We start from the raw sequence: 9,602 nt of genomic DNA, 5'->3' as shown, positions 1-9,602 counted from the left end.
AGATCGAAATAAAAAAGCTTACAGCACCTGGGATTCCCAGGCGGTCTTCCATCCAAGTACTAACCAGGCCCTACTCTGCTTAGCTTCTGAGATCAGACGAGATCAGGCGGAGCCAGAGAGGTATGGCCGTAAGCAACTGTATGTCCTCTTCCTAATCTTTTAAAATGTGTCAAAGGTTTTGGAGTTTTGATAATGAAAAAGGAGTCACTTTCTAATGCCTTCTCGATTTCTTCCAGAGAGAGAAATGAAAAAGCTTACGGCACCTGGGATTCCCAGGCGGTCTTCCATCCAAGTACTAACCAGGCCCTACTCTGCTTAGCTTCAGAGATCAGACGAGATCAGGCGAAGCCAGAGAGGTATGGCCGTAAGCAACTGTATGTCCTCTTCCTAATATTTTAAAATGTGTCAAAGGTTTTGGAGTTTAGATAATGAAAAAGGAGTCACTTTCTAATGCCTTCTCGATTTCTTCCAGAGAGAGAAATGAAAAAGCTTACAGCACCTGGGATTCCCAGGCGGTCTTCCATCCAAGTACTAACCAGGCCCTACTCTGCTTAGCTTCTGAGATCTGACGAGATCAGGCGGAGCCAGAGAGGTATGGCCGTAAGCAACTGTATGTCCTCTTCCTAATCTTTAAAATGTGTCAAAGGTTTTGTAGTTTTGACAATGAAATGGAGTCACTTTCTAAGGCCTTCTCTGTGTCTTTTACAGATCGAAATGAAAAAGCTTACAGCACCTGGGATTCCCAGGCGGTCTTCCATCCAAGTACTAACCAGGCCCTACTCTGCTTAGCTTCTGAGATCAGACGAGATCAGGCAGAGCCAGAGAGGTATGGCCGTAAGCAACTGTATGTCCTCTTCCTAATCTTTTAAAATGTGTCTAAGGTTTTGGAGTTTTGATAATGAAAAAGGAGTCACTTTCTAATGCCTTCTCGATTTCTTCCAGAGAGAGAAATGAAAAAGCTTACGGCACCTGGGATTCCCAGGCGGTCTTCCATCCAAGTACTAACCAGGCCCTACTCTGCTTAGCTTCTGAGATCTGACGAGATCAGGCGGAGCCAGAGAGGTATGGCCGTAAGCAACTGTATGTCCTCTTCCTAATCTTTTAAAATGTGTCAAAGGTTTTGTAGTTTTGACAATGAAATGGAGTCACTTTCTAAGGCCTTCTCTGTGTCTTTTACAGATCGAAATGAAAAAGCTTACAGCACCTGGGATTCCCAGGCGGTCTTCCATCCAAGTACTAACCAGGCCCTACTCTGCTTAGCTTCTGAGATCAGACGAGATCAGGCGGAGCCAGAGAGGTATGGCCGTAAGCAACTGTATGTCCTCTTCCTAATCTTTTAAAATGTGTCAAAGGTTTTGGAGTTTTGATAATGAAAAAGGAGTCACTTTCTAAGGCCTTCTCGATTTCTTCCAGAGAGAGAAATGAAAAAGCTTACGGCACCTGGGATTCCCAGGCGGTCTTCCATCCAAGTACTAACCAGGCCCTACTCTGCTTAGCTTCTGAGATCTGACGAGATCAGGCGGAGCCAGAGAGGGATGGCCGTAAGCAACTGTATGTCCTCTACCTAATCTTTTAAAATGTGTCAAAGGTTTTGGAGTTTTGACAATGAAATGGAGTCACTTTCTAAGTTCTTCTCTGTGTCTTTTACAGATCGAAATAAAAAAGCTTACAGCACCTGGGATTCCCAGGCGGTCTTCCATCCAAGTACTAACCAGGCCCTACTCTGCTTAGCTTCTGAGATCTGACGAGATCAGGCGGAGCCAGAGAGGTATGGCCGTAAGCAACTGTATGTCCTCTTCCTAATCTTTTAAAATGTGTCAAAGGTTTTGTAGTTTTGACAATGAAATGGAGTCACTTTCTAAGGCCTTCTCTGTGTCTTTTACAGATAGAAATGAAAAAGCTTACAGCACCTGGGATTCCCAGGCGGTCTTCCATCCAAGTACTAACCAGGCCCTACTCTGCTTAGCTTCTGAGATCAGACGAGATCAGGCGGAGCCAGAGAGGTATGGCCGTAAGCAACTGTATGTCCTCTTCCTAATCTTTTAAAATGTGTCAAAGGTTTTGGAGTTTTGATAATGAAAAAGGAGTCACTTTCTAATGCCTTCTCGATTTCTTCCAGAGAGAGAAATGAAAAAGCTTACGGCACCTGGGATTCCCAGGCGGTCTTCCATCCAAGTACTAACCAGGCCCTACGCTGCTTAGCTTCTGAGATCTGACGAGATCAGGCGGAGCCAGAGAGGTATGGCCGTAAGCAACTGTATGTCCTCTACCTAATCTTTTAAAATGTGTCAAAGGTTTTGTAGTTTTGACAATTAAATGGAGTCACTTTCTAAGGCCTTCTCTGTGTCTTTTACAGATCGAAATGAAAAAGCTTACAGCACCTGGGATTCCCAGGCGGTCTTCCATCCAAGTACTAACCAGGCCCTACTCTGCTTAGCTTCTGAGATCAGACGAGATCAGGCGAAGCCAGAGAGGTATGGCCGTAAGCAACTGTATGTCCTCTTCCTAATATTTTAAATTGTGTCAAAGGTTTTGGAGTTTAGATAATGAAAAAGGAGTCACTTTCTAATGCCTTCTCGATTTCTTCCAGAGAGAGAAATGAAAAAGCTTACAGCACCTGGGATTCCCAGGCGGTCTTCCATCCAAGTACTAACCAGGCCCTACTCTGCTTAGCTTCTGAGATCTGACGAGATCAGGCGGAGCCAGAGAGGTATGGCCGTAAGCAACTGTATGTCCTCTTCCTAATCTTTTAAAATGTGTCAAAGGTTTTGTAGTTTTGACAATGAAATGGAGTCACTTTCTAAGGCCTTCTCTGTGTCTTTTACAGATCGAAATGAAAAAGCTTACAGCACCTGGGATTCCCAGGCGGTCTTCCATCCAAGTACTAACCAGGCCCTACTCTGCTTAGCTTCTGAGATCAGACGAGATCAGGCGGAGCCAGAGAGGTATGGCCGTAAGCAACTGTATGTCCTCTTCCTAATCTTTTAAAATGTGTCAAAGGTTTTGTAGTTTTGACAAAGAAATGGAGTCACTTTCTAAGGCCTTCTCTGTGTCTTTTACAGATCGAAATGAAAAAGCTTACAGCACCTGGGATTCCCAGGCGGTCTTCCATCCAAGTACTAACCAGGCCCTACTCTGCTTAGCTTCTGAGATCAGACGAGATCAGGCAGAGCCAGAGAGGTATGGCCGTAAGCAACTGTATGTCCTCTTCCTAATCTTTTAAAATGTGTCTAAGGTTTTGGAGTTTTGATAATGAAAAAGGAGTCACTTTCTAATGCCTTCTCGATTTCTTCCAGAGAGAGAAATGAAAAAGCTTACGGCACCTGGGATTCCCAGGCGGTCTTCCATCCAAGTACTAACCAGGCCCTACTCTGCTTAGCTTCTGAGATCAGACGAGATCAGGCGAAGCCAGAGAGGTATGGCCGTAAGCAACTGTATGTCCTCTTCCTAATATTTTAAAATGTGTCAAAGGTTTTGGAGTTTAGATAATGAAAAAGGAGTCACTTTCTAATGCCTTCTCGATTTCTTCCAGAGAGAGAAATGAAAAAGCTTACGGCACCTGGGATTCCCAGGCGGTCTTCCATCCAAGTACTAACCAGGCCCTACTCTGCTTAGCTTCTGAGATCTGACGAGATCAGGCGGAGCCAGAGAGGTATGGCCGTAAGCAACTGTATGTCCTCTTCCTAATCTTTTAAAATGTGTCAAAGGTTTTGTAGTTTTGACAATGAAATGGAGTCACTTTCTAAGGCCTTCTCTGTGTCTTTTACAGATCGAAATGAAAAAGCTTACAGCACCTGGGATTCCCAGGCGGTCTTCCATCCAAGTACTAACCAGGCCCTACTCTGCTTAGCTTCTGAGATCAGACGAGATCAGGCGGAGCCAGAGAGGTATGGCCGTAAGCAACTGTATGTCCTCTTCCTAATCTTTTAAAATGTGTCAAAGGTTTTGTAGTTTTGACAAAGAAATGGAGTCACTTTCTAAGGCCTTCTCTGTGTCTTTTACAGATCGAAATGAAAAAGCTTACAGCACCTGGGATTCCCAGGCGGTCTTCCATCCAAGTACTAACCAGGCCCTACTCTGCTTAGCTTCTGAGATCAGACGAGATCAGGCGGAGCCAGAGAGGTATGGCCGTAAGCAACTGTATGTCCTCTTCCTAATCTTTTAAAATGTGTCAAAGGTTTTGTAGTTTTGACAATGAAATGGAGTCACTTTCTAAGGCCTTCTCTGTGTCTTTTACAGATCGAAATGAAAAAGCTTACAGCACCTGGGATTCCCAGGCGGTCTTCCATCCAAGTACTAACCAGGCCCTACTCTGCTTAGCTTCTGAGATCAGACGAGATCAGGCGGAGCCAGAGAGGTATGGCCGTAAGCAACTGTATGTCCTCTTCCTAATCTTTTAAAATGTGTCAAAGGTTTTGGAGTTTTGATAATGAAAAAGGAGTCACTTTCTAATGCCTTCTCGATTTCTTCCAGAGAGAGAAATGAAAAAGCTTACGGCACCTGGGATTCCCAGGCGGTCTTCCATCCAAGTACTAACCAGGCCCTACTCTGCTTAGCTTCTGAGATCTGACGAGATCAGGCGGAGCCAGAGAGGTATGGCCGTAAGCAACTGTATGTCCTCTTCCTAATCTTTTAAAATGTGTCAAAGGTTTTGTAGTTTTGACAATGAAATGGAGTCACTTTCTAAGGCCTTCTCTGTGTCTTTTACAGATCGAAATGAAAAAGCTTACAGCACCTGGGATTCCCAGGCGGTCTTCCATCCAAGTACTAACCAGGCCGTACTCTGCTTAGCTTCTGAGATCAGACGAGATCAGGCGGAGCCAGAGAGGTATGGCCGTAAGCAACTGTATGTCCTCTACCTAATCTTTTAAAATGTGTCAAAGGTTTTGGAGTTTTGATAATGAAAAAGGAGTCACTTTCTAAGGCCTTCTCTGTGTCTTTTACAGATCGAAATGAAAAAGCTTACAGCACCTGGGATTCGCAGGCGGTCTTCCATCCAAGTACTAACCAGGCCCTACTCTGCTTAGCTTCTGAGATCAGACGAGATCAGGCGGAGCCAGAGAGGTATGGCCGTAAGCAACTGTATGTCCTCTTCCTAATCTTTTAAAATGTGTCAAAGGTTTTGGAGTTGTGATAATGAAAAAGGAGTCACTTTCTAATGCCTTCTCGATTTCTTCCAGAGAGAGAAATGAAAAAGCTTACGGCACCTGGGATTCCCAGGCGGTCTTCCATCCAAGTACTAACCAGGCCCTACTCTGCTTAGCTTCTGAGATCAGACGAGATCAGGCGGAGCCAGAGAGGTATGGCCGTAAGCAACTGTATGTCCTCTACCTAATCTTTTAAAATGTGTCAAAGGTTTTGTAGTTTTGACAATGAAATGGAGTCACTTTCTAAGGCCTTCTCTGTGTCTTTTACAGATAGAAATGAAAAAGCTTACGGCACCTGGGATTCCCAGGCGGTCTTCCATCCAAGTACTAACCAGGCCCTACTCTGCTTAGCTTCTGAGATCTGACGAGATCAGGCGGAGCCAGAGAGGTATGGCCGTAAGCAACTGTATGTCCTCTACCTAATCTTTTAAAATGTGTCAAAGGTTTTGTAGTTTTGACAATTAAATGGAGTCACTTTCTAAGGCCTTTTCTGTGTCTTTTACAGATCGAAATGAAAAAGCTTACAGCACCTGGGATTCCCAGGCGGCCTTCCATCCAAGTACTAACCAGGCCCTACTCTGCTTAGCTTCTGAGATCAGACGAGATCAGGCGAAGCCAGAGAGGTATGGCCGTAAGCAACTGTATGTCCTCTTCCTAATATTTTAAAATGTGTCAAAGGTTTTGGAGTTTAGATAATGAAAAAGGAGTCACTTTCTAATGCCTTCTCGATTTCTTCCAGAGAGAGAAATGAAAAAGCTTACGGCACCTGGGATTCCCAGGCGGTCTTCCATGCAAGTACTAACCAGGCCCTACTCTGCTTAGCTTCTGAGATCTGACGAGATCAGGCGGAGCCAGAGAGGTATGGCCGTAAGCAACTGTATGTCCTCTTCCTAATCTTTTAAAATGTGTCAAAGGTTTTGTAGTTTTGACAATGAAATGGAGTCACTTTCTAAGGCCTTCTCTGTGTCTTTTACAGATCGAAATGAAAAAGCTTACAGCACCTGGGATTCCCAGGCGGTCTTCCATCCAAGTACTAACCAGGCCCTACTCTGCTTAGCTTCTGAGATCAGACGAGATCAGGCGGAGCCAGAGAGGTATGGCCGTAAGCAACTGTATGTCCTCTACCTAATCTTTTAAAATGTGTCAAAGGTTTTGGAGTTTTGATAATGAAAAAGGAGTCACTTTCTAAGGCCTTCTCTGTGTCTTTTACAGATCGAAATGAAAAAGCTTACAGCACCTGGGATTCGCAGGCGGTCTTCCATCCAAGTACTAACCAGGCCCTACTCTGCTTAGCTTCTGAGATCAGACGAGATCAGGCCGAGCCAGAGAGGTATGGCCGTAAGCAACTGTATGTCCTCTTCCTAATCTTTTAAAATGTGTCAAAGGTTTTGGAGTTTTGATAATGAAAAAGGAGTCACTTTCTAATGCCTTCTCGATTTCTTCCAGAGAGAGAAATGAAAAAGCTTACGGCACCTGGGATTCCCAGGCGGTCTTCCATCCAAGTACTAACCAGGCCCTACTCTGCTTAGCTTCTGAGATCAGACGAGATCAGGCGGAGCCAGAGAGGTATGGCCGTAAGCAACTGTATGTCCTCTACCTAATCTTTTAAAATGTGTCAAAGGTTTTGTAGTTTTGACAATGAAATGGAGTCACTTTCTAAGGCCTTCTCTGTGTCTTTTACAGATAGAAATGAAAAAGCTTACGGCACCTGGGATTCCCAGGCGGTCTTCCATCCAAGTACTAACCAGGCCCTACTCTGCTTAGCTTCTGAGATCTGACGAGATCAGGCGGAGCCAGAGAGGTATGGCCGTAAGCAACTGTATGTCCTCTTCCTAATATTTTAAAATGTGTCAAAGGTTTTGGAGTTTAGATAATGAAAAAGGAGTCACTTTCTAATGCCTTCTCGATTTCTTCCAGAGAGAGAAATGAAAAAGCTTACGGCACCTGGGATTCCCAGGCGGTCTTCCATCCAAGTACTAACCAGGCCCTACTCTGCTTAGCTTCTGAGATCTGACGAGATCAGGCGGAGCCAGAGAGGTATGGCCGTAAGCAACTGTATGTCCTCTTCCTAATCTTTTAAAATGTGTCAAAGGTTTTGTAGTTTTGACAATGAAATGGAGTCACTTTCTAAGGCCTTCTCTGTGTCTTTTACAGATCGAAATGAAAAAGCTTACAGCACCTGGGATTCCCAGGCGGTCTTCCATCCAAGTACTAACCAGGCCCTACTCTGCTTAGCTTCTGAGATCAGACGAGATCAGGCGGAGCCAGAGAGGTATGGCCGTAAGCAACTGTATGTCCTCTTCCTAATCTTTTAAAATGTGTCAAAGGTTTTGGAGTTTTGATAATGAAAAAGGAGTCACTTTCTAATGCCTTCTCGATTTCTTCCAGAGAGAGAAATGAAAAAGCTTACGGCACCTGGGATTCCCAGGCGGTCTTCCATCCAAGTACTAACCAGGCCCTACTCTGCTTAGCTTCTGAGATCAGACGAGATCAGGCGGAGCAAGAGAGGTATGGCCGTAAGCAACTGTATGTCCTCTACCTAATCTTTTAAAATGTGTCAAAGGTTTTGGAGTTTTGATAATGAAAAAGGAGTCACTTTCTAAGGCCTTCTCTGTGTCTTTTACAGATCGAAATGAAAAAGCTTACAGCACCTGGGATTCGCAGGCGGTCTTCCATCCAAGTACTAACCAGGCCCTACTCTGCTTAGCTTCTGAGATCAGACGAGATCAGGCGGAGCCAGAGAGGTATGGCCGTAAGCAACTGTATGTCCTCTTCCTAATCTTTTAAAATGTGTCAAAGGTTTTGGAGTTGTGATAATGAAAAAGGAGTCACTTTCTAATGCCTTCTCGATTTCTTCCAGAGAGAGAAATGAAAAAGCTTACGGCACCTGGGATTCCCAGGCGGTCTTCCATCCAAGTACTAACCAGGCCCTACTCTGCTTAGCTTCTGAGATCTGACGAGATCAGGCGGAGCCAGAGAGGTATGGCCGTAAGCAACTGTATGTCCTCTACCTAATCTTTTAAAATGTGTCAAAGGTTTTGTAGTTTTGACAATTAAATGGAGTCACTTTCTAAGGCCTTTTCTGTGTCTTTTACAGATCGAAATGAAAAAGCTTACAGCACCTGGGATTCCCAGGCGGCCTTCCATCCAAGTACTAACCAGGCCCTACTCTGCTTAGCTTCTGAGATCAGACGAGATCAGGCGGAGCCAGAGAGGTATGGCCGTAAGCAACTGTATGTCCTCTACCTAATCTTTTAAAATGTGTCAAAGGTTTTGTAGTTTTGACAATTAAATGGAGTCACTTTCTAAGGCCTTCTCTGTGTCTTTTACAGATCGAAATGAAAAAGCTTACAGCACCTGGGATTCCCAGGCGGCCTTCCATCCAAGTACTAACCAGGCCCTACTCTGCTTAGCTTCTGAGATCAGACGAGATCAGGCGAAGCCAGAGAGGTATGGCCGTAAGCAACTGTATGTCCTCTTCCTAATATTTTAAAATGTGTCAAAGGTTTTGGAGTTTAGATAATGAAAAAGGAGTCACTTTCTAATGCCTTCTCGATTTCTTCCAGAGAGAGAAATGAAAAAGCTTACGGCACCTGGGATTCCCAGGCGGTCTTCCATCCAAGTACTAACCAGGCCCTACTCTGCTTAGCTTCTGAGATCTGACGAGATCAGGCGGAGCCAGAGAGGTATGGCCGTAAGCAACTGTATGTCCTCTTCCTAATCTTTTAAAATGTGTCAAAGGTTTTGTAGTTTTGACAATGAAATGGAGTCACTTTCTAAGGCCTTCTCTGTGTCTTTTACAGATCGAAATGAAAAAGCTTACAGCACCTGGGATTCCCAGGCGGTCTTCCATCCAAGTACTAACCAGGCCCTACTCTGCTTAGCTTCTGAGATCAGACGAGATCAGGCGGAGCCAGAGAGGTATGGCCGTAAGCAACTGTATGTCCTCTACCTAATCTTTTAAAATGTGTCAAAGGTTTTGGAGTTTTGATAATGAAAAAGGAGTCACTTTCTAAGGCCTTCTCTGTGTCTTTTACAGATCGAAATGAAAAAGCTTACAGCACCTGGGATTCGCAGGCGGTCTTCCATCCAAGTACTAACCAGGCCCTACTCTGCTTAGCTTCTGAGATCAGACGAGATCAGGCCGAGCCAGAGAGGTATGGCCGTAAGCAACTGTATGTCCTCTTCCTAATCTTTTAAAATGTGTCAAAGGTTTTGGAGTTTTGATAATGAAAAAGGAGTCACTTTCTAATGCCTTCTCGATTTCTTCCAGAGAGAGAAATGAAAAAGCTTACGGCACCTGGGATTCCCAGGCGGTCTTCCATCCAAGTACTAACCAGGCCCTACTCTGCTTAGCTTCTGAGATCAGACGAGATCAGGCGGAGCCAGAGAGGTATGGCCGTAAGCAACTGTATGTCCTCTACCTAATCTTTTAAAATGTGTCAAAGGTTTTGT

General features: G+C 44.6%; 41 non-coding genes across 41 annotated transcripts; all 41 read right to left on the bottom strand.

Annotated features, from left to right (window-relative positions):
- Positions 1-15: 15 nt before the first annotated feature.
- On the bottom strand, positions 16-134 carry LOC144396638 (5S ribosomal RNA). The gene has a single exon (XR_013458784.1). It is a non-coding gene; the product is annotated as a 5S ribosomal RNA (ribosomal RNA).
- A 117-nt stretch (positions 135-251) lies between these two features.
- Positions 252-370, bottom strand: LOC144398193 (5S ribosomal RNA). Its single transcript, XR_013460340.1, has one exon. It is a non-coding gene; the product is annotated as a 5S ribosomal RNA (ribosomal RNA).
- A 117-nt stretch (positions 371-487) lies between these two features.
- Positions 488-606, bottom strand: LOC144390121 (5S ribosomal RNA). The gene has a single exon (XR_013454191.1). It is a non-coding gene; the product is annotated as a 5S ribosomal RNA (ribosomal RNA).
- Positions 607-721: 115 nt separating this feature from the next.
- LOC144398055 (5S ribosomal RNA) lies at positions 722-840 on the bottom strand. Its single transcript, XR_013460202.1, has one exon. It is a non-coding gene; the product is annotated as a 5S ribosomal RNA (ribosomal RNA).
- Positions 841-957: 117 nt separating this feature from the next.
- LOC144399926 (5S ribosomal RNA) lies at positions 958-1,076 on the bottom strand. The gene has a single exon (XR_013461936.1). It is a non-coding gene; the product is annotated as a 5S ribosomal RNA (ribosomal RNA).
- A 116-nt stretch (positions 1,077-1,192) lies between these two features.
- Positions 1,193-1,311, bottom strand: LOC144396637 (5S ribosomal RNA). The gene has a single exon (XR_013458783.1). It is a non-coding gene; the product is annotated as a 5S ribosomal RNA (ribosomal RNA).
- Positions 1,312-1,428: 117 nt separating this feature from the next.
- On the bottom strand, positions 1,429-1,547 carry LOC144398178 (5S ribosomal RNA). The gene has a single exon (XR_013460325.1). It is a non-coding gene; the product is annotated as a 5S ribosomal RNA (ribosomal RNA).
- Positions 1,548-1,663: 116 nt separating this feature from the next.
- LOC144390119 (5S ribosomal RNA) lies at positions 1,664-1,782 on the bottom strand. Its single transcript, XR_013454190.1, has one exon. It is a non-coding gene; the product is annotated as a 5S ribosomal RNA (ribosomal RNA).
- Positions 1,783-1,898: 116 nt separating this feature from the next.
- On the bottom strand, positions 1,899-2,017 carry LOC144396636 (5S ribosomal RNA). The gene has a single exon (XR_013458782.1). It is a non-coding gene; the product is annotated as a 5S ribosomal RNA (ribosomal RNA).
- A 117-nt stretch (positions 2,018-2,134) lies between these two features.
- LOC144398131 (5S ribosomal RNA) lies at positions 2,135-2,253 on the bottom strand. Its single transcript, XR_013460278.1, has one exon. It is a non-coding gene; the product is annotated as a 5S ribosomal RNA (ribosomal RNA).
- A 116-nt stretch (positions 2,254-2,369) lies between these two features.
- On the bottom strand, positions 2,370-2,488 carry LOC144393447 (5S ribosomal RNA). The gene has a single exon (XR_013456292.1). It is a non-coding gene; the product is annotated as a 5S ribosomal RNA (ribosomal RNA).
- A 117-nt stretch (positions 2,489-2,605) lies between these two features.
- Positions 2,606-2,724, bottom strand: LOC144390118 (5S ribosomal RNA). Its single transcript, XR_013454189.1, has one exon. It is a non-coding gene; the product is annotated as a 5S ribosomal RNA (ribosomal RNA).
- A 116-nt stretch (positions 2,725-2,840) lies between these two features.
- On the bottom strand, positions 2,841-2,959 carry LOC144396635 (5S ribosomal RNA). The gene has a single exon (XR_013458781.1). It is a non-coding gene; the product is annotated as a 5S ribosomal RNA (ribosomal RNA).
- Positions 2,960-3,075: 116 nt separating this feature from the next.
- Positions 3,076-3,194, bottom strand: LOC144398054 (5S ribosomal RNA). Its single transcript, XR_013460201.1, has one exon. It is a non-coding gene; the product is annotated as a 5S ribosomal RNA (ribosomal RNA).
- A 117-nt stretch (positions 3,195-3,311) lies between these two features.
- LOC144400902 (5S ribosomal RNA) lies at positions 3,312-3,430 on the bottom strand. The gene has a single exon (XR_013462837.1). It is a non-coding gene; the product is annotated as a 5S ribosomal RNA (ribosomal RNA).
- Positions 3,431-3,547: 117 nt separating this feature from the next.
- LOC144399915 (5S ribosomal RNA) lies at positions 3,548-3,666 on the bottom strand. Its single transcript, XR_013461935.1, has one exon. It is a non-coding gene; the product is annotated as a 5S ribosomal RNA (ribosomal RNA).
- Positions 3,667-3,782: 116 nt separating this feature from the next.
- On the bottom strand, positions 3,783-3,901 carry LOC144396634 (5S ribosomal RNA). Its single transcript, XR_013458780.1, has one exon. It is a non-coding gene; the product is annotated as a 5S ribosomal RNA (ribosomal RNA).
- A 116-nt stretch (positions 3,902-4,017) lies between these two features.
- On the bottom strand, positions 4,018-4,136 carry LOC144396633 (5S ribosomal RNA). The gene has a single exon (XR_013458779.1). It is a non-coding gene; the product is annotated as a 5S ribosomal RNA (ribosomal RNA).
- A 116-nt stretch (positions 4,137-4,252) lies between these two features.
- On the bottom strand, positions 4,253-4,371 carry LOC144396632 (5S ribosomal RNA). Its single transcript, XR_013458778.1, has one exon. It is a non-coding gene; the product is annotated as a 5S ribosomal RNA (ribosomal RNA).
- A 117-nt stretch (positions 4,372-4,488) lies between these two features.
- On the bottom strand, positions 4,489-4,607 carry LOC144399904 (5S ribosomal RNA). Its single transcript, XR_013461934.1, has one exon. It is a non-coding gene; the product is annotated as a 5S ribosomal RNA (ribosomal RNA).
- A 116-nt stretch (positions 4,608-4,723) lies between these two features.
- LOC144399411 (5S ribosomal RNA) lies at positions 4,724-4,842 on the bottom strand. Its single transcript, XR_013461556.1, has one exon. It is a non-coding gene; the product is annotated as a 5S ribosomal RNA (ribosomal RNA).
- A 117-nt stretch (positions 4,843-4,959) lies between these two features.
- On the bottom strand, positions 4,960-5,078 carry LOC144398226 (5S ribosomal RNA). The gene has a single exon (XR_013460373.1). It is a non-coding gene; the product is annotated as a 5S ribosomal RNA (ribosomal RNA).
- A 117-nt stretch (positions 5,079-5,195) lies between these two features.
- On the bottom strand, positions 5,196-5,314 carry LOC144402403 (5S ribosomal RNA). The gene has a single exon (XR_013464339.1). It is a non-coding gene; the product is annotated as a 5S ribosomal RNA (ribosomal RNA).
- Positions 5,315-5,430: 116 nt separating this feature from the next.
- LOC144399893 (5S ribosomal RNA) lies at positions 5,431-5,549 on the bottom strand. Its single transcript, XR_013461933.1, has one exon. It is a non-coding gene; the product is annotated as a 5S ribosomal RNA (ribosomal RNA).
- A 116-nt stretch (positions 5,550-5,665) lies between these two features.
- On the bottom strand, positions 5,666-5,784 carry LOC144398264 (5S ribosomal RNA). The gene has a single exon (XR_013460411.1). It is a non-coding gene; the product is annotated as a 5S ribosomal RNA (ribosomal RNA).
- A 117-nt stretch (positions 5,785-5,901) lies between these two features.
- Positions 5,902-6,020, bottom strand: LOC144397545 (5S ribosomal RNA). The gene has a single exon (XR_013459691.1). It is a non-coding gene; the product is annotated as a 5S ribosomal RNA (ribosomal RNA).
- A 116-nt stretch (positions 6,021-6,136) lies between these two features.
- On the bottom strand, positions 6,137-6,255 carry LOC144396630 (5S ribosomal RNA). Its single transcript, XR_013458776.1, has one exon. It is a non-coding gene; the product is annotated as a 5S ribosomal RNA (ribosomal RNA).
- Positions 6,256-6,372: 117 nt separating this feature from the next.
- On the bottom strand, positions 6,373-6,491 carry LOC144399728 (5S ribosomal RNA). Its single transcript, XR_013461874.1, has one exon. It is a non-coding gene; the product is annotated as a 5S ribosomal RNA (ribosomal RNA).
- A 117-nt stretch (positions 6,492-6,608) lies between these two features.
- On the bottom strand, positions 6,609-6,727 carry LOC144402402 (5S ribosomal RNA). Its single transcript, XR_013464338.1, has one exon. It is a non-coding gene; the product is annotated as a 5S ribosomal RNA (ribosomal RNA).
- A 116-nt stretch (positions 6,728-6,843) lies between these two features.
- Positions 6,844-6,962, bottom strand: LOC144399882 (5S ribosomal RNA). The gene has a single exon (XR_013461932.1). It is a non-coding gene; the product is annotated as a 5S ribosomal RNA (ribosomal RNA).
- A 117-nt stretch (positions 6,963-7,079) lies between these two features.
- Positions 7,080-7,198, bottom strand: LOC144399871 (5S ribosomal RNA). Its single transcript, XR_013461931.1, has one exon. It is a non-coding gene; the product is annotated as a 5S ribosomal RNA (ribosomal RNA).
- Positions 7,199-7,314: 116 nt separating this feature from the next.
- Positions 7,315-7,433, bottom strand: LOC144396629 (5S ribosomal RNA). The gene has a single exon (XR_013458775.1). It is a non-coding gene; the product is annotated as a 5S ribosomal RNA (ribosomal RNA).
- Positions 7,434-7,550: 117 nt separating this feature from the next.
- Positions 7,551-7,669, bottom strand: LOC144397293 (5S ribosomal RNA). Its single transcript, XR_013459438.1, has one exon. It is a non-coding gene; the product is annotated as a 5S ribosomal RNA (ribosomal RNA).
- A 117-nt stretch (positions 7,670-7,786) lies between these two features.
- LOC144398225 (5S ribosomal RNA) lies at positions 7,787-7,905 on the bottom strand. The gene has a single exon (XR_013460372.1). It is a non-coding gene; the product is annotated as a 5S ribosomal RNA (ribosomal RNA).
- A 117-nt stretch (positions 7,906-8,022) lies between these two features.
- LOC144399860 (5S ribosomal RNA) lies at positions 8,023-8,141 on the bottom strand. Its single transcript, XR_013461930.1, has one exon. It is a non-coding gene; the product is annotated as a 5S ribosomal RNA (ribosomal RNA).
- A 116-nt stretch (positions 8,142-8,257) lies between these two features.
- Positions 8,258-8,376, bottom strand: LOC144398328 (5S ribosomal RNA). Its single transcript, XR_013460475.1, has one exon. It is a non-coding gene; the product is annotated as a 5S ribosomal RNA (ribosomal RNA).
- Positions 8,377-8,492: 116 nt separating this feature from the next.
- LOC144398263 (5S ribosomal RNA) lies at positions 8,493-8,611 on the bottom strand. Its single transcript, XR_013460410.1, has one exon. It is a non-coding gene; the product is annotated as a 5S ribosomal RNA (ribosomal RNA).
- Positions 8,612-8,728: 117 nt separating this feature from the next.
- Positions 8,729-8,847, bottom strand: LOC144399849 (5S ribosomal RNA). The gene has a single exon (XR_013461929.1). It is a non-coding gene; the product is annotated as a 5S ribosomal RNA (ribosomal RNA).
- A 116-nt stretch (positions 8,848-8,963) lies between these two features.
- LOC144396628 (5S ribosomal RNA) lies at positions 8,964-9,082 on the bottom strand. The gene has a single exon (XR_013458774.1). It is a non-coding gene; the product is annotated as a 5S ribosomal RNA (ribosomal RNA).
- Positions 9,083-9,199: 117 nt separating this feature from the next.
- LOC144399727 (5S ribosomal RNA) lies at positions 9,200-9,318 on the bottom strand. The gene has a single exon (XR_013461873.1). It is a non-coding gene; the product is annotated as a 5S ribosomal RNA (ribosomal RNA).
- A 117-nt stretch (positions 9,319-9,435) lies between these two features.
- Positions 9,436-9,554, bottom strand: LOC144402401 (5S ribosomal RNA). Its single transcript, XR_013464337.1, has one exon. It is a non-coding gene; the product is annotated as a 5S ribosomal RNA (ribosomal RNA).
- Positions 9,555-9,602: the final 48 nt, after the last annotated feature.

The sequence above is a fragment of the Gasterosteus aculeatus genome, chromosome 2 (genome assembly GCF_964276395.1).
Source record: "Gasterosteus aculeatus chromosome 2, fGasAcu3.hap1.1, whole genome shotgun sequence".
Taxonomy (NCBI): Eukaryota; Metazoa; Chordata; class Actinopteri; order Perciformes; family Gasterosteidae; genus Gasterosteus; species Gasterosteus aculeatus.
Note: the sequence above shows the minus strand (reverse complement) of the source record. Positions and strands in the feature narration are given on the sequence as shown.